We start from the raw sequence: 23039 nt of genomic DNA, 5'->3' as shown, positions 1-23039 counted from the left end.
ACCGCGCCCGACTAATTTTTTGTATTTTTAGTAGAGACGGGGTTTCACCATGTTAGCCAGGATAGTCTCGATCTCCCGACCTTGTGATCCGCCCGCCTCGGCCTCCCAAAGTGCTGGGATTACAGGCGTGAGCCACCGTGCCCGGCCAGTTTTCGTTAATTTTCTAGGTTTAGTAAACCAGGTATGTTCAGCTGAATCCCATCTTGGGTGGAACCTACTAAGGGAGACTGTGGGTGAAGTCAGAACATTTCTTTGGCATTCTTTGGTTGAGTTTTCTGCTTTGTTAACTGCCTTCTAAACTCCTGAAGTCACTACTTCTCTGTGTGGGCAAAGCAGTTTTTTTTTTTTTTAATTGGCATGTTGAAAACATGAGTCCTAATAAGACTGGTTCGGGGCTCACAGAGGCAAAGGAGTTGGATCCTCCTCCCCATTCTTCGCCAGTGAGTGATTCACACTTCAAAGAGCCGACAGCTGCTTTGAGCCCGGCTCTGCTGGAAGACCTGGAGGACGGGTCGGGCTTTCCAAGGCTGAGGTTGATGAACCGTAAATCGCTACATCTTTAGAATTGGCCTCCCCCTGTTTCCAGAACTTCCTTAGCTTCATCGTGGGAACCATCACAGAATGCAATGAGCTTGGGTGGAAACCCGCCTCTCCTCATCTTCCACGCTAGGGATGATGCATTTATCGTGGAGAGGAGCTTTTTTCTAGTTGGTTCCCAGTTAGGAACAGTGTGGCTTCCCAAGGGCAGTGGTTTTGGACCCTAGCCATGCTTTATCAGACTCCACCTCAGACAGGTGAACCAGAGTGGGATTGGGGTGGAGGGGCAGAGGGGGCAGGGAGGTCTCAGGTGATTCTAATATACAACCCAGATTCCAAACCACTGCCTAGAACAAGCTGAATAAAATGAAACTGATTTTCCCATGGGCTCCAGTCTTCTCAGGAGCGGCGATCCAGGTTCCATGAAGAAACTGTGAAATACAGGAAGGTAGATGAAATGTTAAGTTGCTTCTGTGAAGAAATGAACCTAACGAGTCAGTGAGGGAGGGGTGATACTCTATTGGCAGTCTCCTGGGCAGGGTTTGTATGAAGACAGAAGCCTGTGCTAGGCCAATCTACTGTGGTTCCCAATATTTCCCTGGCATATTCAGTCCCAGGGTACAGGGGTGAAGTATGTGGATGAAGGTGGTCCAGGTTGGTCAAAGAGAACAGGTGAGCAAAGGAATCAAAGGTGAAAAGAAAGTACTGTCGCCTGGGTGCAGTGGCTCATGCCTGTAAGCCTAGCACTTTGGGAGGCGGAGGTGGGTGGATTGCCTGAGCTCAGAAGTTTGAGACCAGCCTGGGCAACAAGGTGAAACGCTGTCTCTACTAAAATACAAACAAAACAAAACAAAAAAGTAGCCGGGCGCGGTGGTGGGCACCTGTAGTCCCAGCTACTCGGGAGGCTGAGGCAGGAGAATTGCTTGAACCTGGGAGGTGGAGGTTGCAGTGAGCCAAGATCACACCACTGCACTCCAGCCTGGGCGACAGAGCAAGACTCTGTCTAAACAAAAAAAAAAAAAAAAAAAAAAAAAAGTACTGTCTTCAGAAGCGGCACTGAAGGCAGAGTCTTTTTAGTCAAGAAATCAATAAGGACATAGGACGGGGAGCTTGTTTCATGGAGGAATAGGGGTCGTGTAGAGACATGATGGTCAGGAGGGGGACAAAACATTCAGACTTCTGCTTGGTACTGATGAGGCAGTCGTGATAAATAGTCATAGTTCCCATTTGAGAAGAGCGTGTTTTGCACCAGACTCCGCTCTTTGCTTAATTGTGCCACTTAATGATGCTGAAGGGGCCAACCTAGGAAATTAGGCCGAGGACCTCTGAAGTCCTCCCACCAGGTCCTTGTGTTGTTTGTTTTGTTAGTTTTTGGTCCCCACTTGCCTGTCTCTTATCACCCCTCTTCTCTGATCATCTCTGTGTCCTTTAAAGTGTGACCTGCTGATGAGCAGCATCAGCATCACCTGGCAGCGTGTTACAAACTCAGAATTTTCCAACCCGAACCCCAAACTATGGAATTAAAACTTGCATTTTAACAAGATCATCAGGTGATTTGAATGCACATTACAATTTGAGAAATTACTGCTTTGTATCATTTATTCCTTATTTATTTATTTTTTGAGACAAAGTCTCGCTCTGTCACCCAGGCTGGAGTGCAGTGGCGCAATCTTGGCTCACTGCAATCTCCGCCTCCCGGGTTCATGCCATTCTCCTGCCTCAGCCTCCCGAGTAGCTGGGACTACAGGCGTCTGCCACCACGCCCGGCTAATTTTTTGTATTTTTAGTAGAGACGGGGTTTCACCGTGTTAGCTAGGATGGTCTCAATTTCCTGACCTTGTGATCTGCCTGCCTCGGCCTCCCAAAGTGCTAGGATTACAGGCGTGAGCCACCGCACCCGGCTCTTGTTTTGTTTTGTTTTTTTCTGGAGACGGAGTTTTGCTCTGTCACCCAGGCTGAAGTGCACTGGCACAATTTCAGCTCACTGCAACCTCTGCCTCCCGAGTTCAAGTGATTCTCCTGCCTCAGCCCCCCGAGTAGCTGGGATCACAGGCATGCGCCACCATGCCTGGCTAATTTTGTATTTTTGGTAGAGATGAGGTTTTAGCATGTTGGCCAGGCTGGTCTTGAACTCCTGACCTCAGGTGATCTGCCCGCCTCAGCCTCCCAAAATGCTGGAATTACAGCCATGAGCCACTACGCCCGGCCTGTGTCATTTATTCTTAATCGTGGCACTTTGCATCAGGATCACCCCGGAGAGAATGGAAAAAAAGAAAAAAAAAATACAAATGTTTAGACCATATACTTGTAGTCTGATTCATAGTCTTGGGTGAGGCCTGGGCAGCAGTAAGGCCGGGGAGGCTGCCGGGTGGTTTTAGTAGGTGGCAGGGTTAGAACGACTGTTCTATGTCACGATGTACTAGTCATGAGACCTATAGCTTACGTCTGCTATTTGTTTCTTATATTGTAGGCACTGTGCTAAGCTCTTTATGTGCATTTGTTCAGGAGCTCTTTATAATACCCCATTTTGCAGAAGAGAAACTGAGGCTCAGAGGGTTCAAGATTCTAAGTCATTGACCTTATACTGGGGATACATGTGTTGCCCATTTTTCATTGTCGTTAGGACCAGATGAAGTGATTGCTATGAGATGGGCTTTGTAAACTCTTTAAGACCTTTGTAAATACAAGATGTTATTACTGGAGCATTGTGTCTCCATCAGGCTAGGAGGGAGCTCATGCTGCCTCGTTGCTTTGGAGATCTTCTGTCCCTTGTGTCATGCCCCCTGAGTGCTCTAGAAGGACCTGGTCTGTTTGACCCCATCATACGCTGCACCTGGTCCTCTGCCCTCCATTCTCCTCTTCCACATCTCATTTGTTCCGTGTCTGCTTCCCTCCGTGCCCAGCTTGCTGCCTATTGTCTTATTAGTGAGCAATCTCATGTTAATTCTAGCAGTGGAATCAACGGCTGGCAATGTCTTGTCTTCTGGAGGTATTTTAACTGAAACCTCCTTAAACCCTAGGATTGAAACCACAGTGAATTAGTTGATGGGAATGTTTAGGGAATTTGGTAGGTTAGTGTCAGGTGGTTTTTTTGGATGGAGGCCTTCTGAGGACCTCTTGGGTCCTGCCACTGGCACTGCCTTCTGTTCTTCATGCCCATAAGGCTGATCCATGTGATGGACTAAAGCTGTTGCTTGTTGGTGTGTTGGTGAATGGCTGAGTGGCATGGGGACAGAGATCATACTGGGGAGACACTGTCAAGCAAAGGTAACTGAATCCCTGAGGGTTAAAATAAAGTAACTGGCCAGACTTACTTACATGCTCTCAAGATGAAACCACGGGCAACATACAGATTGGTGTATCTTTTCTGTTCAGGACCAGAAGTCTAGGATAGTTCAGAATAAGCTTCTAGAAGAATTCTGTTTAAAAATAATCTAAGTACTGTCAAGGGGAAATGACTCCTGTGGAGTGATTTGAAGAAGGCGGACATAACACACAGCGATGGTCCGTTCCGGATGACATGGAGTCTGGCCAAGAGCGGGAAACCAATGTGGTGACTGGACACTGAGCACCATGAAGAAAGAAAATCATTGCAGATACAGAGAGGAAGGAGAATGATGTCGGTGGCCTGGAAGGTGAATTTCCCATTCACTTCCTTTGGTGATTCCTTGGACTAGGATTGCTTTAGACCCAACACCCTAACAGGAACGTGTCCACATATGCTTGTCCAAAAAGTGCAAGTCCTGTAGACATTCCAGAGGAGTCTGATCAATAAGAAAATTCATACTAGACAAAACCACTCTCAAAAGCTGTGTAGAAAAGTCCCCGGGAAATCTGCTCAAGGGCCATGAGAACAAATACCCAGCTAGCGTTGCTCCAACTAGTCAGGGAAGATGGCACCATGTGGACTTATTGAGGAACAGCAAGAAGTGTATGGATGAGTGAATGCTAAAGCTGAAGTGGACTGCCAGAATTGGATTTTCTTAGATTTGAGGTCAGAGTTGCTGTCTTTGATTTCCTTCACCTGCCTACATAAGAGTATTATTTTTGCCTCCTTTACTCCTAATCCCCATCATTGAGACCTCCCCTTCTTTCCTCAGCTTCTCATACCTAATAGTTCTCTTGCTTGGACCGAGCCTTCTGAGGGCCTTAATTCAGTTGCAAACATGACTTGTTCATTATATGACTTGTTCAATTACAGTTCGATTGTATCCCCTTCCCTCCTGATTGTCAGTTGCCTATTCATTTCTATTCATTAGAAATGGTATTCATTTCTAATACCAACTGTTAGGGAACACTCAGCTCTATCTATCTTTGGAGAAACTCATTCCTTTCTCTGCCCGTTGGTTTCTGTAGTATCTGTAGTATCTCCAACAGAGATTTCCTTAGTCCTCTCCACAGTTAAATTCCTAGTTCTGGGCTCCTCCAACATTTTTGTTTGCTTCTCTAATCTCTAGATTCCTCCAGCATTTTTCTTTGCTTCTGTAGTTCTTGGTTTTGGGGTGGGGGGGTCAGTTGTGTTGCTTTGTCACTTTGTGGGTGGAGGGCAGGTGTCTTTCCTTTAATTTGTGACGTCCAGAAGCATGGTGGCCAGAAAGCCTTGTCAGAACTTTGAAATGTTATAGACATGCTCACTATAGCACATTTTGTCGTGAGTGCTAGACCATGACCACAACACATTTACTGTTAGAGAACTGGGGCTAATCTGCTAATCAACATTTCCCTGGTAACTGACAGCAATGCCACAAGATCTGTTTACCCTACCAGGACTCGCTTGGAACCTGGTGAGCCTCCCTTCCTAGAGCCACTACCTCTGTTTCCCTCTTTCTCGTTTACTTTGCACAACCCTCTTTTCCTCTCTTTCTTCCCCATCCCTCATTCCCGAGGGCCTTTCCATCCCTCTTTTCCCTCCTCTTTTCTCTTCCTCCTCATATGTGGCCTTATTAAGGAGAGTCAAGAATGGTCAAACTTCAGTTTGGATGAGCATTTCCTTTGAACAGACATTAATGTGGCAATCACATAATTGAATGTGTAGCTGTCATGTGACAGAATCTTAGTTTTACCTTACGGATTAGTGGTCATTATTCTAAAGCAGTAAGCCTTGGTCTCAATAAGCAATGGTTGACTAATTTAGGGTATTTGGAAACTTGTTAAAGAAGTCTCTGTGCAACAGTGTCTCTTAGAAGAAGATAAGCCCTGTCTCATAAAGCAGTGACACAGCTTCTGATTTAAAACCCTCCCACCCTTTATATTCGAGAGGATTGCTAAATCTCACAATTAGTTAAATCTTTGCCTGTAAAGAGAAAAAAAACAAAAACCATTGCATACTCCACTGCTCTGTGACCATCTCAAAGATTATGTGATTAACTCAGCTGCAGTGGGTGGCTAATTGGCTAAGCTTTAATCTTCACACCACCAACTATGTAGAGGATTATAGGGAATAGGAAGTTGTTTAGAGTTTGAGGTGGTAGTTGTATGTCAAGAAGGATATATTAAGCAGACCAATTGCTAAAATCAAAAGAAGATGATAATGAAATGTCTACATTTTCTCAGCAGATTTTAAAATTTAATTTTAGAGATAGGCTTTTCTCTTGCACTACTGACAAAACATGATATTTCCAATGTATATTTCATATCACTGTATCGGTAGCCAAGATGGGCAAAAGAAAAATTTACATTAAATTCTAACATTAAAAATGCTCCTCCCCATTTTAAATTGTTGAATGTTTTATTTCAACTTAAATCTTGGTTTATAAGAAGGATGATTTATGTCCCATAGTACTTAGATTTCCTAAAGAATCATTGATTTATACTTCACATTACTTAATGTTGTTAGCACGTGACCACCCTTCTCTTCTAGAAGAAGGAAGTTGCTAAGGAATATACATCCATATCATAAACCCCCTTCTCTCTTTTATTTATATGCCTGAAATACAGTGACTTCCTAGCTTTTCTGACGTGCAAGGGTGTGCTGAAATCAGTACAGATTTGCTTTGTCCTCTAAGTGAGTGTACATATAGTTGAATCCACTTTGTCCTCTAAGAGAGTGTAGAGATAGGAGTTATTAAGTGCAGTCAAGAATATTACAGTTTCCTGCTAGTTTAATGAAAAATAGGTAAGGAAGAAAAATGTGGTGAAGCAAACCTTCCTTCATTAAGTAGATCTTTATTGAGTGCCTACTGTGTGCTATACACTGATACTGGAAGTGTAGTGGTAAAAAAACCAAAACTACAAAATCACCTACTTTTTGCAGTTGAGCTATGTACAGTCCAGGGAGAGAGACAGACATGAAATAAAGAATCATACGATCAGTAAAATGAATTCAAAAAAATAGATTGTATTTTGAGAGCATATTAGTGGGAAGCTGATTTAGCTAGGGAGACTGTATGGTTAATACTTCACTGTTTTTCTTTTTTGCAAATGTATGTTTTGCCTCTTGATCTATACTTTAAAGACCTCAAGGACAGAGACCAAAGCCTAGTACAATTTTTAATAAATAATTGCTCAGTGAATGAGCGTCTTCACGCACTTTTCTGTATCTTCCGTAACATCCAGCCCAGAGTTGGGTATACAGCAGGTGTGTTGTTGATTCAGCACAAGTTTGTTGACGGAAAGACTGACTGAGCCAGGACGTAATAGACTGTGTTAACTAAACAAACCTGCGAATGTCACACTTTTAATACATGAAAGCTTTTTTGCCTGCCTCGTGTAAAGTCTGTCACGTAAAGGTGACTCCGAGATTCAGGTTGCTTCCATCTCTGGGCTGTGCTCTCATGACACAAGGCCTGCGTGTTCCCCATGACTAGAGAAGAACGAGGGTGTGGAGAACTCACATCCGTCTTCTATGCCTTGGCCTGCAAGTTTCACACACTCAGCCCCTTGGCCATAACTAGTCACGTGGCTCCAACCTAGCTGTGAGGGCAGCTGGGGGATGTAGTCTTTCTGTATACTCAAGAGGAGGGCCTGGTGAAGCATGCAGCTTTATCTCTGCCTCGCTGATTATTTTGGGTAGTTTGATGGCAAGACAAATAGCTTTGGTACAGCCTTGCTGCTTTCTTCTTGAGCAATGATTAGACTCAGAAGTTACTGAAGCCACGCAAGGTGGGCTAAGAGGTGCCTGTGGGGGGATTAGTTTGTCATTTATAATGCCCATTCTTGGCTGGGGGCGGTGGCTCATGCCTGTAATCCCAGCACTTTGGGAGGCCAAGGCAAGTGGATCACGAGGTCAGGGGTTCGAGACCAGCCTGGCCAACGTGGTGAAACCCCGTCTCTACTAAAAAAATAAAATTAGCCGGGCATGGTGGCGGGCGCTTGTAATCCCAGCTATTCGGGAGGCTGAGGCAGAGAATCTCTTGAAACCAGAAGGTGGAGGTTGCAGTGAGCTGAGATCGTGCCACTGCACTCCAGCTTGGGCAAGAAGAGCGAAACCCCATCTCAAAAAAAAAAAAAAAAAAAAAAAAAAATCCCATTCTTGCAGAGTTCAGAGTTTACTCAGGAAGGGGAAATGTATACAGAGACAGATCACAACACACTGGAATGAGCGCAGATGGGTGTGTGGAAGTGTGATGAAGACCAGAAGGGAAGGTTGTTTCTTCAGCACTCAGGGGAGGAGGACAAAGGAGTCTGGAAAAGAAGGTTGTGCTTATTGTCCTGACCCACTCTGATGGATGTTTGTTAAGGGGGTGCCTGGGTTTAGCTCTCTAGACTAGCAGTTGGCTGCCCTCAACCACATATAACAGATAACCCTACTCAAAATGGCTTAAATAGGGAAAAACATCCCGTGAAATAAGTTGCAACTTAGAGAAGTGAAAGGGTTGATTGACAGCCCAGTGATGCCATCAGGGCTTCAGGTACCTTGCTGTCTCTTCATTTCCCTTCACCTCCCAATACTCAATGTCGGCTTTCCCTTCCGAGTGACTCCTCTCATGGTCTCAGAATAGCTACAGCAGTTCCCAGCCACACTCCAAGCATAACAATAGAAGAGAAAGGAGAATGTGTTTTGCATAAGTAATATAATTCATATGGCTAAGAAATCTGCAAAGCATTGAACAGGATTCAGTGAAAAATCTTCCCACTATGTCTCCTTCTCCTCAACATAAGTAATTACTCTCAATAATTTTTGGCATATCCTTCTAGGGTTCTCTTAAGCACATACCAGCAAATAGGAATATATTATTTCCCTCCATCTTTTACACACATGGTAATATACATAGCATTCTACAACATTCTTTTGTCACCTGATCAAATATCTTGGAGATTTTCCCAATCATGACATAAGGTTTTGTCATTAGTTTTTGTAGCCTTATAATATTTCATCATATGCATTTACTGTCATTTGTTTAACTAGTGTCTTATATATATGTGAGTATTGTTTTCAGTCTTTTTTTTTTTTTTTGATCTTAACTTTTGATTTAATTGATCACAGTGGATTTCTTACTTGCCTCAGAAACAAAGTAAAACAAAATAGAAAAAGAACATGAACACAGTCTAATTATTTGTGGGCTCAGTGTTTTCTAGGTATATATATTTCTATCTCCATGCAGTCATATAAATTACATTTCCACATATCACCACAATATAACACCAGTGACAGTACAATATCACTGATATCCCAGAATTGCTAAGATCTGTAAACAGTAGAGTTTCATCCTGTTGTTAGGAGACATATCTTGGCTGTTTTTTTCCCTCTTAAAGTCTTTCAATCAAAGGAGCTACAAGCACTCTGCTTACAGTCAGTGATGGTGTCCTCGATGAAAACAGTAGTTTTGTTTGGTTCTCCAAGCACTGCACCCATAGGCATCTGAAGAAGTAATTCAAACTTTTCTGGGCCTTCCAAGGTAGGCTGTCCCAGGTCATCAAGGATGGTCACTCGGAATGTCTGCATGCGCACGCCTGGAGCAAAGTCCAGATTTCGGCTGATACCAACATAATCTGTTCCAGCTTCTGCTGACTCCTGCTCTGACTTTCTGGAGTGCACAGCGATGGCTATTACAAAAATATAGTAGTGAGGGATTTTGCATATGTGAAAGTATATCTCTAGGTAAGTTCTTAGAAGTAGGATGGCTGGAGGACGGGCACGATGGCTCACGCCTGTAATCCCAGCACTTTGGGAGGCCGAGGCGGGCAGATCATGAGGTCAGGAGATGGAGACCATCCTGGCTAACACAGTGAAACCCCGTCTCTACTAAAAATATAAAAAATTAGCCGGGCGTGGTGGCAGGTGCCTGTAGTCCCAGCTATTCGGGAGGTTGAGGCAGGAGAATGGTGTGAACCTGGGAGGTGGAGCTTGCAGTGAGCCAAGATTGCGCCTCTGCACTCCAGCCTGGGCGACAGAGCAAGACTCCATCTCAAAAAAAAAAAGTAGGATGGCTGGGTCAGAGGGTATGTGCGTTCGTAATTTCAATAGCATTTCACAAGTTATTTTCTAGCAGGGTAGAACCAGTCTAGACTTGTACCAGCAATTTAGGTGAGTGCCTGTTTCCCAACAGTCTTTCCCAAAGAAAGTTGTTAAACTTTTGTATCCTACTCCAAACTAACATATAAAGAGAGTTTTATATTGTAATATCTTAGTAGAGTTTTATATAATTATTATATATAACTATAGTGAACCAAGGTTATAAAGAAATTCTCCTGTGTTTTTTTCTGGTACTTTTGTGGTTTTATAACTTAAATCTTTGATCCATTTGGAATTTAATTGGTGGAGAGTATGAATCCTACGTTTTTCCTACTTGGCTCTATTCTATTTTTGTGACTGACGATATTTTTTACTTAGTAATTCATCTTCTCATCTTCAGATGTAAGATGCTGCATTATCATAGAATACGTTCCCATATGTATTTTGATCTATTTCTGGACTTTGTAATGTGTTCCATTGGTCCTTCTGTCTACTTATGTGCTAGTACCACATTTTCTAAAATACGGATACTTTAAGTTTTAATATATGATAGGACAAATCTGCCATTAAACTTCTTTTTAATTCAGAGTTTTGCCTTTTTTTTTTTTTTTTTTTTTTTTTGAGATAGAATCTCACTGTGTTGCCAAGCTGGAGTGCACTGGTGCAATCTCGGCTGACTGCAACCTCCGCCTCCTGGGTTCAAGCGATTCTCCTGCCTCAGCCTCCCAAGTAGCTGGGATTACAGGTGCGCACCACCATGCCCAGCTAATTTTTGTATTTTTAGAAGAGACTGGGTTTCACCATGTTGTCAGGATGGTCTCAATCTCTTGACCTCATGATCTGCCCACCTCGGCCTCCCAAAGTGCTGGGATTACAGGCATGAGCCACCGCACCCAGCTGAGTTTTGCTTATTTTTTGACATGAATTCTAGAATCAGCTAATGTAATTCCAAAAGAGAGAAAAACTCTTTAAAAAAAATTGAGATTGTGTTAAATCTTGAAATCCTTTACAATGTTGAATTTTCTCATCCAAGATTGTGGGATTTTGTTTGTTTGTTTGTTTCTCCAAGGCATTTTTCAGGTCTTTCAGTAACGTTTTCTTCAAAAAAGTGTAACATGTTTTTGGTCAGATTTATTTGTTTTTTTTTTTAATCTTTTTGGTTGCTGTTTTAAATCCAGGTTTTTTAAATTGTACTTTTCTATTGTTGTTTATATGAAAACTGTCAATAATTAACGTCTGCTATTAATATTAAAGCCACTTTCTTAATTCTCTAATAGCTTTTAGCATTTTTTTCTCTTGGCTTTTTTTGTATTTTTCAGTTATTTGTTTTTAAAGAGCAACAAAACGCTTCCTAGAAGCAGCCTAATTGACTCTGGCTCAAAATAGAAATAGACTATTGTATCACATGACCATGTTATACCAAAAACGATGGGAGAATGGAGTTGCTGTAAGTGACTAGGTTAGTTCAAGAGGGAGATATTCTTGAGCTGAAAATGAGGATGAGGTTATGGTCTCTGAGCAGTGGAGCCCTGAACAAAATTGAGGTTCTGATAACAAGGAAGATGAGACATACTGATGTTGGGTAGGCAAGTTGTAGTGTCTGTATCAACTCTTCTCTGCAACTCCCTAAGCAATAGCAACTCCCTTCTTGAAGTTTCTTGAAGAACCAGAGACTCAAGGTTCAATTCTTTGACCTCATTAAGAACCTTCATTTCTTGTCACTTCTCTTTTTATTGAAATCCCAGAGACTTAGTCACTCGCTGGCCTTTTGGGTTATTTTATTTAGGCTCAAGTGAACCTTAGTCATTACTTTAAGTCTCCAATTCACTTTTTAAAGAAGCTGGGATGTTTACACCTATCACTTGTCTTCCTGAAGAGGTTTAGGAGAAGTACTTTTGAAGTGCAAGCAGTTTTTTTGTTTTGTTTTGTTTTGAGATGGAGTCTCGCTCTGTCACCCAGGCTGGAGGAGTGGCACGATCTTGGCTCACTGCAGCCTCCGACTCCAAGGTTCTAGTGATTCTCCTGCCTCAGCCTCCCAAGTGGCTGCGATTTCAGGCACATATCACCATGCCCAGCTCATTTTTGTATTTTTATTAGAGACGGGGTTTGACCATGTTGGCCAGGCTGGTCTTGAACTTCTGAACTCAGGTGATCCACCTGCCTCAGCCTCCGAAAGCGCTGGCATTACAAGGCATGAGCCATCCTGACCAGCCTGCAAGCAGTTTTAACATGACACATTTATACGGTTTCATAGAGCTCGTTTCTTCTGCAGACAGATAATCTTGTATATATTTTGTTAATTCTTGTTTAATTCTATTTTAAGAAGTAGTAGCTTCTGACTTTTTCTACACATTCTGGTGAAATGTTAATACATAATTTGGTGCAAGGACTTATAGAATAACAAAGGGAGTATTTGAAATAGGAACTGATAAAAAAAAATTGGAATATATGTTGCCTTAGCACGTTTTTTCCGGTCTTTATGGTGCATCATCTTTTTTGCTTCACAGTGTATCTTGAAGATGATGAAGCAGAATGTTTAGGGTAATACTCTTAACTAATGGTCTGATACCAGCCATATAATGTTTACAGTGACCATGTTTTTCTTGGAGAGAGAAACTAGATATGTCATATGATGAAGTATTTTTTGGGACTCTTCTTGGTGGAAGAGGCGGTTTGGTTGATAGTGTTGACCATTCCAGTGGTTTATGGAAATGAATATTTGTTTTTGAAGAATGTTTTTTAAATATAAATTTATTTTTAAAGTAATTTGTTACACTGTTAAACTGTACAAAACTGTAATAAATGAAAATTCAGGCTCCTTCTACTTCTCACCTACAGTTTCCCATTTTCTTCCCCAGAAGCAGCCACTTTTAACAGTTTTCTGTGTGTATGCCCTTCCAGAAGCATTCTACATGTATCCAAGGACACATGCACGGGCCCATATCCCCAGTCTCTGTTCCAACTTGTTTGTGTTTTTTTTTAAAAAAAACAGGAATTATAATATAATGTGCATTCTTTACTGCACGTCATCTTTTTTGCTTAACAGTGTATCTTGGAGGTGACGAAGTAGAAGGCTTAAAGTAATACTCTTAAGTATCTTGAAACTACCTTCGAACTTGACAGTGTAGCTGTTTGAAGTTTTTAGGTTATGTATGTTCTCACAAGACTGATTATCACCAGAAGAAATCTCTGTAGCTACTTAGTCCGGATTTTTTTTTTCCCCTCACCATGGGATAGGAAAGGAAGCTCTATTAACAGCTTGACTTCCAAATAGAGACTAAATGTGAAGAAAGATTATCTCTTTGGATGACTGATGGAGCAAATAAAACCAGAGACCTTGAGATCTGAACAAATGGTCATTGCAACTCCATGTCATTGAACAAGTCAAGAAAGGTATCCAGCCATTACTATGTGAAAGAGAATGAAGCACAGCCTGTCCACACATGGTTAGCAGCAGCAACCTGGTAGTTTCTCTTCTCAGAAGGTTTTAAAAGCTAGGCAACAAAGAAAAATCAAATGAAAAAATTTTAAGGCTGCTATCATAGTACTTTTTAAAAAAAACAAAACAAAACATGAAATCTGTAGAAATAAGTAAAATGAAAGATGTATGAGACTTCTACACTGAAAACTATAAAACATTATTTAGGGAAATTAAGTAAAGCTGAAGAGATAAATATAGAGTAGTCCCCTGCTTAAGGGCAGAGGACACATTCTAAGACCCTCAGTGGATTCCTGAAAGCTTGGGTAGTACTGAGCCCTGTGTATGCTATATTTTTACTTGTGAATATATACCCATGGTAAAGTTTAATACAGTAATGGAAGTTATGAGAATGTGGTCTCTCTCTCTCTCAAAATATCATATTGTCTGTAATATTTTCGGAGTGTGGGTAACTGAAACTCTGGAAAGCGAAACTTTGAGTAAGTCGGGGTGGGGTCTTACCATGCTCAGATCTCTTCAGTCTCTGTACCTTGTTCAGAGATTGGGAGACTCAATATTGTAAAGTCATCAGTTCCCTCAAGATTTGATTTATAGATTTAGAGCAAACCCACTTACAGTCCCCAGCCAGATTTTTGTTTCCGTTTTGCCACTTGAGAAGCTGATTACAGCCACTGTTTATATGGTTAATGCAAAGAGATAAGAAGAGCTGAGACAATTTTTAAGAACAAAAAGGCCGGAGGACTCACATGACCAGTTATCCAGACTCACCACAAAGCTGTAGTGTGGTGTTAAGCACAAGGATAGGCAAATAAACCCATGGAACAAAAGAGAGGGTTCAGAAGCAGTCTCACACATATATTGTCACCTGATTTATGACAGAGGTAGTCTTTTCAATAAATGGCATTATGTCAACTGGATATCCACATGGAAAAAAATGAATCTTGGCCTCTGCTATCACCCTACCTAAGAAATAATTCCAAAAGGATTATAGATCTAAATGTGAAGGGTTGAACCAGAGAGCTTTTAGAAGAAAACAGGAGAACATTTTTATGATCTTGGGATAGCCAAAGATTTCTTAAACAGGCCACAAAACATACTAACCATAAAAGGAAACAAGTGATAAGTTGGATTTCATTAAAACAAAAAATTCTTTTTATCAAAAGATACCACAAAGATTGAAAGATAAGTCACAGAATGAAAATCTGTATTTGCAGGGCATATATTAATATTTGACATAGGAAATGTATCTTGGACATATGAAGAATCCCTATAAGTCAAGAAAAAGGCAAGCAACCTGTTAGAAAAACATAGGCAAAAGACTTGAATTTCACAAGAGGATATTCAATGGCTGATGAATGGAAGAAAAGGTGTTCAACTTCCCTAGTCATCAGGTAATTGCAAAGTCAAGTCACAATGTCATTATACTACAAGAATGGCTAAAATTAAAATGACGGACATGTCAAGTGTTGCTAGGATGTGGAGCAGCTATAGTTCTCATATACTACTGCTGGGACTGTAAATTGTACAACCTCTTTGGAAAACCATATTTGCTGAAATGGAACTATACAAAAGGCACGTACAAGAATGTTTATAGCAGTGCTTTTTTTTTTTTTTTTTTTTTTGAGACGGAGTCTCGCTCTGTCTCCCGGGCTGGAGTGCAGTGGCGCGATCTCGGCTCACTGCAAGCCCCACCTCCCGGGTTCCCACCATTCTCCTGCCTCAGCCTCCCATGTGGCTGGGGCTACAGGCGCCCATCACTGCACCCGGCTAATTTTTTTTGTATTTTTTTTAGTAGAGACGGGGTTTCACCGTGTTAGCCAGGATGGTCTCGATCTCCTGACCTCATGATCCGCCCACCTTAGCCTCCCAAAGTGCTGGGATTACAGACGTGAGCCACCGCGCTCGGCCTAGCAGTGCTATTTTTTTTTGTTTTTGTTTTTTAGAGACAGGGTCTTGCTATGTTGCCCAGGCTAGAGTACAGTGGCTATTCACAGATGGAATCATAGTACACTGTAACCTCAAGGTCCTGGGCTCACGCGATTCTCCCACCTCAGTCTCCAGAGTAGTTGAGACTACAGGGGTCTCTGTTTACAGTGCTTTTCTTAGTAGTCTCACCTGGAAATAACCCAATGAACATCTATAGTATAATGAATAAATACATGATGGTATGTTCATACAATGATGTCACACAGCAAATGAGAATTAATAATCTACAACTGTACATCACACTATGGATGGATCTCAGACGTCATGTCAGACAGAAGAGTTCACACAGTTTATATTGTATGGATGGATCTCAGACATCATGTCAGACAGAAGAGTTCACACAGTTTATACTGTATGATGCCACTCCTATAAAGGTGAGACTTACAGTGTTATAAATCACGAAAGTGGTTCCCTTTGGGGGAAGTAGTGACTAGAAGGGTATATGACAGAGCTCCTGGGGTTCTGGTAATACTCTGTTTCTTGCCGTGGGTAGTGGTTAACTGTGGGTATTCACTTTGTGAATCATCTTTGAGCTGTACACTGGGGATTTTTCTGTTTGTAAGTTCTACTTGAATTAAAGAATAAGTACAAAAATATGCATTTATATACTACATGTACATGTATTACACATGTGAGTAGATATGGTTATATTTGTATACATATACACTCGAATGCATGTACATACAGATACACACGCGCGCGCGCACGCGCTCTGTCTCTTTCTCTCTCTCTTTCTCTCTCTCTCTCTCTCTCTCTCAGAGCTATGTCCTGAACAGACCACAAGATGGAGATGTAAGTCAACAGAAGGGCAAACTTAGCCCATCCCAGTTGCTAGATTTTGAAAAGTTAGGGTTTTTCTCCCTATAAAGTTAAGACAGAATGTTAAGATTGCTTGTATTACTACTTTCTTAACTTTAGGAAAGGAATTACATCACCCTCCAGTTCTTTCTGTAACGTTTCCCTCTTCCCTCCATGTCCCTGTAAGCCTGTTTGTCATTTTTATATTTCCCCCATAATGACTCTGTAGATTCTGCCCGATCCCCACTTCATTTATTCTTGTTTCTTTCTCTCTCTTTCGCCTTCTTTTCTTGCCTTTTTCTTTCATATTTTTCTCTTGTATTTCTCTTTCCCTCTGGAAAAATATGCTTGATTTTGGCATTTCTTGATTTTAGTTTTTATCTCCTATTCTTAATTTTTTTTTTTAACGAAGAGGGATGCTTTTAATACCTGTTTCTAATAGTTTCTACTTAAGTTGTCATTTATTTTGTAGATCTTTGTTTTCCTATTGTCTTCCCTTTCCGTATTCCCTCCCTGCTTCCATCATGGGGAAATGACCCTGTAATTGGGTTTAAAATAGGTAATCCACATGATACATGCTCATTATAGCAAGTCAAAAAAGCCGGGCGCAGTGGCTCACGCCTGTAATCCCAGCACTTTGGGAGGTTGAGGCAGGCAGATCACGAGGTCAAGAGATCGAGACAAGCCTGGACAACATGGTGAAACCCCATCTCTACTAAAAATACAAAAATTAGCCGGGCATGGTGGCACGCGCCTGTAATCCCAGCTACTCAGGAGGTGAGGCCAGAGAATTCCTTGAACTCGGGAGGCAGAGGTTGCTGTGAGCCAAGATTGCGCCACTGCACTCCAACCTAGCGACAGAGCGAGAGTCCGTGTCAAAAAAGTCAAAACATACCAATGTGTAACTCAAAAGTTCATACTCTCTCTCCCTTTCTGCCCCTCCAGTCCCTTTCTCCTCAAGTAACCAGGATTGGCTGTTTGGAGTTTTCCTCCCCCACATTTATCTATGCTTATACAAATATAAATTTACAAACATACATACCTAAAAAGAGTTTTCCTTTCCTATTTTTAAAGAAAACCGAACTGTACTCTACATATTCCTCTGTAATTTTACTTTTTTTCATTTAAATTTGGACATTCCTCCAAGTTGATCTGTCTGACAAATTCGTCAGTTGTATTCCACGATATAAATATGCAGGCATTTTTCCAGCCACTCCCCATTTGATGGACGTTGTGTTGTTTAGTTTTTTGCCATTACAGTAAGTGCTGCAGTAAATATTCTTAAAGACCATGGCTTCTATTTCTTTAGCAATAGAGTCCTCAAAGTGGGGTTACTGGGACAAAAGGTATGAGTGTTAAAGATGTAATAGGTACCACCATGTCTTTTTCTTAAAAGTTGTGGCACTTACATTCCCTTCAGCAATCTGTGTGAGGGCCCCTTTCCTTAAACCTTAGCTGTCAGTGGGCGTTACAGAACTTGATGGATTTTGTTTTGTTGCTCTGATGGGTAAAAAATGGTATCTTCTTTTGAGTTGCAGCCCTTAACTACTGGTATAGTTGTGACTTTTGGTATGGAAAATAAAAACATTCTTTGCCCCTGCATGTATTAATTTTAAATTATAAAAAAAATTTGAGAATTTAAAAAGAAGGAAAATTCCAGTTTCTGAATAAGCAGGAAGAAGAAAGAAGAATGACCTAATCACACTGTATTTTAGTTCATTATGTTAATTTTAATTTTAATTTTTTTGAGACAGGGTCTTGCTCTGTCACCCAGGCTGGAGTGCAGTGGTGAGATCACGGCTCACTGCAGCCTGCAACTCCTGGGCTCAAGTGATCCTCACAGCTCAGCCTCTCAAGTAGCTGGGACCACAGGCACATGCCACCATGCCTGGCTAATGTATTTTTATTTTGTAGAGACAGGGTCTCTCTCTGTTGCCCAGGCTGGTTTCTAACTCCTGGGCTCAAGCAATCCTCCTGCCTCAGCCTCTTGAAGTGCTGGGATTACAGATGTGTGAACTATGCTTGGCCTCATTATGTTACTTTTGTTTGTTTGTTTGTTTTTGTTTTTTTGAGATGGAGTTTTGCTCTTGTTGCTCAGGCCGGAGTACAACGGCTTGATGTCAGCTCACTGCAACCTCTACCTCCCAGCGATTCTCCTGCCTCAGCCTCCCGAGTAGCTGGGATTACAGGCATGCACCACCACGCCTGGCTAATTTTTGTATTTTTAGTAGAGACAGGGTTTCACCATGTTGGCCAGGCTGTTCTTGATTTCCTGACCTCTTGATCAGCCCATATCGGCCCCCCAAAGTGCTGGGATTACAGGCTTGAGCCTGTTAATTTTAAAAAATGTTTCCAGCTTGTGTTTTAAGTAAAAATTTTTAAGAAATTAAAAAACGTGTTCTTGTTTGTTGAAATAAAAGAGTCATTTCTCCCTCTTTCTCTTCTCTATTTACCAAGCAATTTTTGATATATTACAGTCATTGCTAAGCATATGTGAGTGTTGGTTCCAGGATGTGCATGTAGGATGCATGTGGAGTTGGGGGGGGGAGGTGGTATTGGCCTCAACACTCCCGCATGTGTATGACTTTTTTCTTTCTGATATGGTGTTATAACTCAAGGGATTACTTTTTTGGTTTACAAATGAGGAGACTGATTCTTAGAGAAGTGGTTGTGCCCAAGGTGAATCAATGGAAGAGAGAGAACTAGAACTCAAGTCCTCTCATCCTTTGCCCTGGGTTTTGTCCCTTGGGCTTTGTCTCTCGTGCTTTTGAAATCTTACCATGATTCCCTTTTAGGGGCCCTCATGTATTCCTTTCCCACTGGCTTTGAGTACTTCATCTTTCACACTTGCAGGGACAGTATTACCCTGTTCGTAGGGACGGTATTCCACCAGGCGTTCAAGTGGCATATTGCTAAGTTTGCCTTGTGTCATTCTGTGGAAGGAGCAAAGGAGTTGGTATTAGACAAGCAGGGTTTGAGTTTTAACTACACATCATTTTCAGGAAAATGAAGGTAACCATGATTCCTCAAACTGTTGTGAAGTTCAAATGAGATAAATCTATGTGGAGGCTCTTTGTAAACTGGAAAGTGTTCTATAGACATTAATGAAAGACAGCACTCACCGTCTTAGCAGAAGGGAGTACAGAGATAGCAGGCCATGTGCGGATGTCTTTCTGTCTTGCACAAAACAGTGGACCATACATGATCGTGTATAGTGAAATGCCACTGTGTGTGGTATGAGCCATAAATGATCTGGGAGATTAGAAAATGGAGAAATCTGGGCCGGGCACAGTGGCTCACGCCTGTAATCCCAGCACTTTGGGAGGCTGAGGTGGGTGGATCATGAGGTCAGGAGATCAAGACCATCCTGGCTAACACGGTGAAACCCCGTCTCTACTAAAAATACAAAAAATTAGCTGGGCGTGGTGGCGGGCGCCTGTAGTCCCAGCTACTCAGGAGGCTGAGGCAGGAGAATGGTGTGAACCTGGGAGGTGGAGCTTGCAGTGAGCTGAGATCATGCCATCGCACTCCAGCCTGGGCAACGGAGTGAGACTCTGTCTCAAAAAAAAAAAATAAGAAAAAAGAAAATGGAGAAATCAATGTGGGCGGTAGGGGGAGGCTGAGAAGACCATGTATTTATACCATGTATTTTCTGTATTTTCTGTCTTGCGTACTTTCTTGAATCCTGCTTTTTCAAGGGTGGTAGTTTCTATACCAGTCTGCACATTGGTGCCCAGCTGATTGCATAAAAGTCACCTGAGGGAGCTTATACATTCCTGGGCCCTGCTCACAGAGGGAAAGGATGGCATAGTTAAAAGCATGGGTGTTGGCCAGGCGTGGTGGCTCACGCCTGTAATCCCAGTGCTTTGGGAGGCCAAGGTGGGTGGATCACTTGAGGCCAGGAGTTCAAAACCAGCTCAGGCAACATGGTGAAACCCCATCTCTACCCAAAATACAAAAAATTAGCCAGACGTAGTGGCGCATGCCTGTAGCCCCAGCTACTAGGGAGGCTGAGGTGGGAGAATCGCTTGAGCCCAGGAGGCCGAGGTTGCAGTAAGTCAAGATTGTGCCACTGCACTCCAGCTTGGGTGACAGAGTGAGACCCCGTCTCAAAAAAAAAAAAAAAAATAAAAAACAGAGTGAGACCCCATCTCAAAAAAACAAAACAAAACAAAACAAGACAAAAAAAATAGGTGTCCATCTCGATAATTTGCTTTCTTAGATATGAAGTAGATGAATTGGTGTAATAATAGCAAAGCAAGGTTATTGAGGTGGAAATGATGGCTATGCAGGTGGTCCTTGACTTTTGTATGTCTTGAATGGTGTGCGTTATTCATTGACACCCTTTGCCATGGTCTGAATAGTAGTGTCCTCCCAAGATTCATATGTTAGAACCTAATCCCCAATGTGATAGTATTAAGAGGTGGGACTTTTGGGGAAGTAAGTCATGAGGACTCTGCCCTCAAGAATGGGATTAGTGCCCTTATAAAAAAAAGATTGAAGGGAGCTTCCTTGCCCCTTTGGACATATGAGACATGTAGAAGGCACCACCCATGGAGCAGAGAAAAAGTCCTCACCAGACACTGTATCTGCTTATGCCATGCTCTTGGACTTCCCGGCCTCCAGAACTGTGAGCAGTAAATTTCTGTTGTTTATAAATTGCCCAGTCTGAGGTATTTGGTTATAGCAGCCTGAAAGGACTGAGATAGAAATTGATACCAGAAGTGGGTAGAAATTTGTACATCATGTGTTGTTTTTCCTTCTTGTGTATCTTCTTGAATCCTGTCTTTTTAGAACAGTAATTTCCATATCAGTCCGCACATTGGCACCCAGCTGGTTGCATAAAAGTTACCCAAGGGTGCTTACACATTCCAGAGGGAAAAGATGCCAGAATTGAAAATGTGGGTGTCCATCTCAAAATTTGGTGTCTTTAGACATGAGTTAGATGAATTGGTATAATAAACAGTAAGGTCACTGTGGTGAAAAATGGATGATGTAGGTGGTCCTTGGCTTTTGTGCATCTTGAATGCATAAGCATTATTCATTGACACTCTTAAATGGCCTTTTAATGTCTAATTTGGATTTTTGTATATCAGCTGCCAAACACACATTTCTTTTAATATTATTGATGGTGGCGCTGCCTGCCAGCTGATAATTTTGTTTCGCTGGACTCGCATCTTTGTGCATAGAACAGTATTGATTTGCACAATTGGTTGAATATTTTATTGCATTTTACCTTTACTTTATAAAATGAGTGAGAATGGAAACAAGTACAGTAAAATGAAAACAGTAATGTTGAGACAAAGATGGAAATCATTAGGCATGCCAAATGCCTAAAGCAAATGTAGATTGCTCATCTTGACTGGACACTCAACGGATTTATCATAACTGTGTTTGGTTGTGAAGAGCCAACTGGAAGAAGACGGAGAGTTGTTATTGCAGATGGTGTCAAAAAGGCATGGCTCTAGGAACACCAATTCCCTCATATAAGTTCTGTTGACTTTTGCGCATTTGTTTCTCTTTAAATATATATATGTGCATGTATATATATGTACATATATATTTAATTGACATGTAAGTGTACATATTTATGGGGTACAGTGTAATTTTTTTTTTTCGAGACAGAATCTTGCTCTGTTGCCCAGGCTGGAGTGCAGTGGCGCGATCTTGGCTCACTGCAACCTCTGCCTCCCGGGTTCGAGTGATTCTCCTGCCTCAGCCTCCCAAGTAGCTGGGACTACAGGCACATGCCACCACGTCTGGCTAATTTTTTGCATTTTTAGTAGAGATGGGGTTTCACTGTGTTAGCCAGGATGGTCTCGATCTCCTGACCTCGTGATCCACCCGCCTTGGCCTCCCAAAGTGCTGGGATTACAGGCGAGAGCCACTGAGCCCGGCTTACAGTGTGATATTTTGATACATGTATATAATGTGTAATGATCAAATCGGGGTAATTAGCATACCCATAACCTCAAACCTGTATCATTTCTTTGTGTTGATAACATTCATAATCCTCTCTTCTAGCTATTCAAAAAACACTGTAAATTATCATTTGCTATATTCACCTTAGTATGCCACAGAACACCAGAACTCACTTCTGCCATCTAGCTGTTCTCCTGTCTCCCTTAACCAACCTTTTCTCCCCCCAACCTCTTGCCCTTCCCAGCCTCTGGTAAGCACTATCCTACTCACTGCTTGTATGATATCAACTTTTTTTTTTTTTTTTTTGAGATGGAGTCTTGCTCTTTCGCCCAGGCTGGAGTGCAGTGGCGTGATCTCGGCTCACTGCAAGCTCCGCCTCCTGGGTTCACACCATTCTCCTTCCTCAGCCTCCCGAGTAGCTGGGACTACAGGCGCCCACCACCACGCCCGGCTGTTTTTTTTTGTATTTTTAGTAGAGACAGGGTTTCACCGTGTTAGCCAGGATGGTCTCCATCTCCTGACCTCGTGATCCACCCGCCTCGGCCTCCCAAAGTGCTGGGATTACAGGCGTGAGCTACTGCGCCCGGCCGATATCAACTTTTTTAAGCTTCCTCATAGGAGTGAGAATCTGTGCATTGTGTTTCTAAGCATGTTGCATGCATCATGTAATAGAGAAGCTGCCTGCAATAGCTGGCCCTCCTGGACTGTTGTAGCTAAACTGTAACCAGCAGATGGCTCTCAGTCACCATAAATTTGGTAGAGCAGCTCATTCATCTTTTACTTGGAATTCTTGTTTTTTGTGTATCACCCCTTTTTGCCCCTCTTCTACTTTTAAGGTACCGTGACCTGCAAACATTTAAGGTACAGAAGTGTTCCTTTTGGTTTTGTTTTTTGCTTAAGATGGCCTGTGTGACTCTCAGGAGCAGTGTCCTGGGGTTTCTGAAATTTGAGTTGGAGACCCAA

General features: G+C 42.1%; 1 protein-coding gene across 2 annotated transcripts in view; it reads left to right on the top strand.

Annotated features, from left to right (window-relative positions):
* The window catches only part of STX8 (syntaxin 8), a 326746-nt gene that overhangs the window by 31173 nt on the left and 272534 nt on the right, over positions 1-23039 (top strand). The gene's annotated exons all lie outside the window — the stretch shown is intronic.

The sequence above is a fragment of the Pongo abelii genome, chromosome 19, assembly GCF_028885655.2.
Source record: "Pongo abelii isolate AG06213 chromosome 19, NHGRI_mPonAbe1-v2.0_pri, whole genome shotgun sequence".
NCBI classification, from domain to species: domain Eukaryota; kingdom Metazoa; phylum Chordata; class Mammalia; order Primates; family Hominidae; genus Pongo; species Pongo abelii.
The sequence above is the reverse complement of the archived record's forward strand: the minus strand, read 5'-3'. Positions and strand labels throughout refer to the sequence as shown.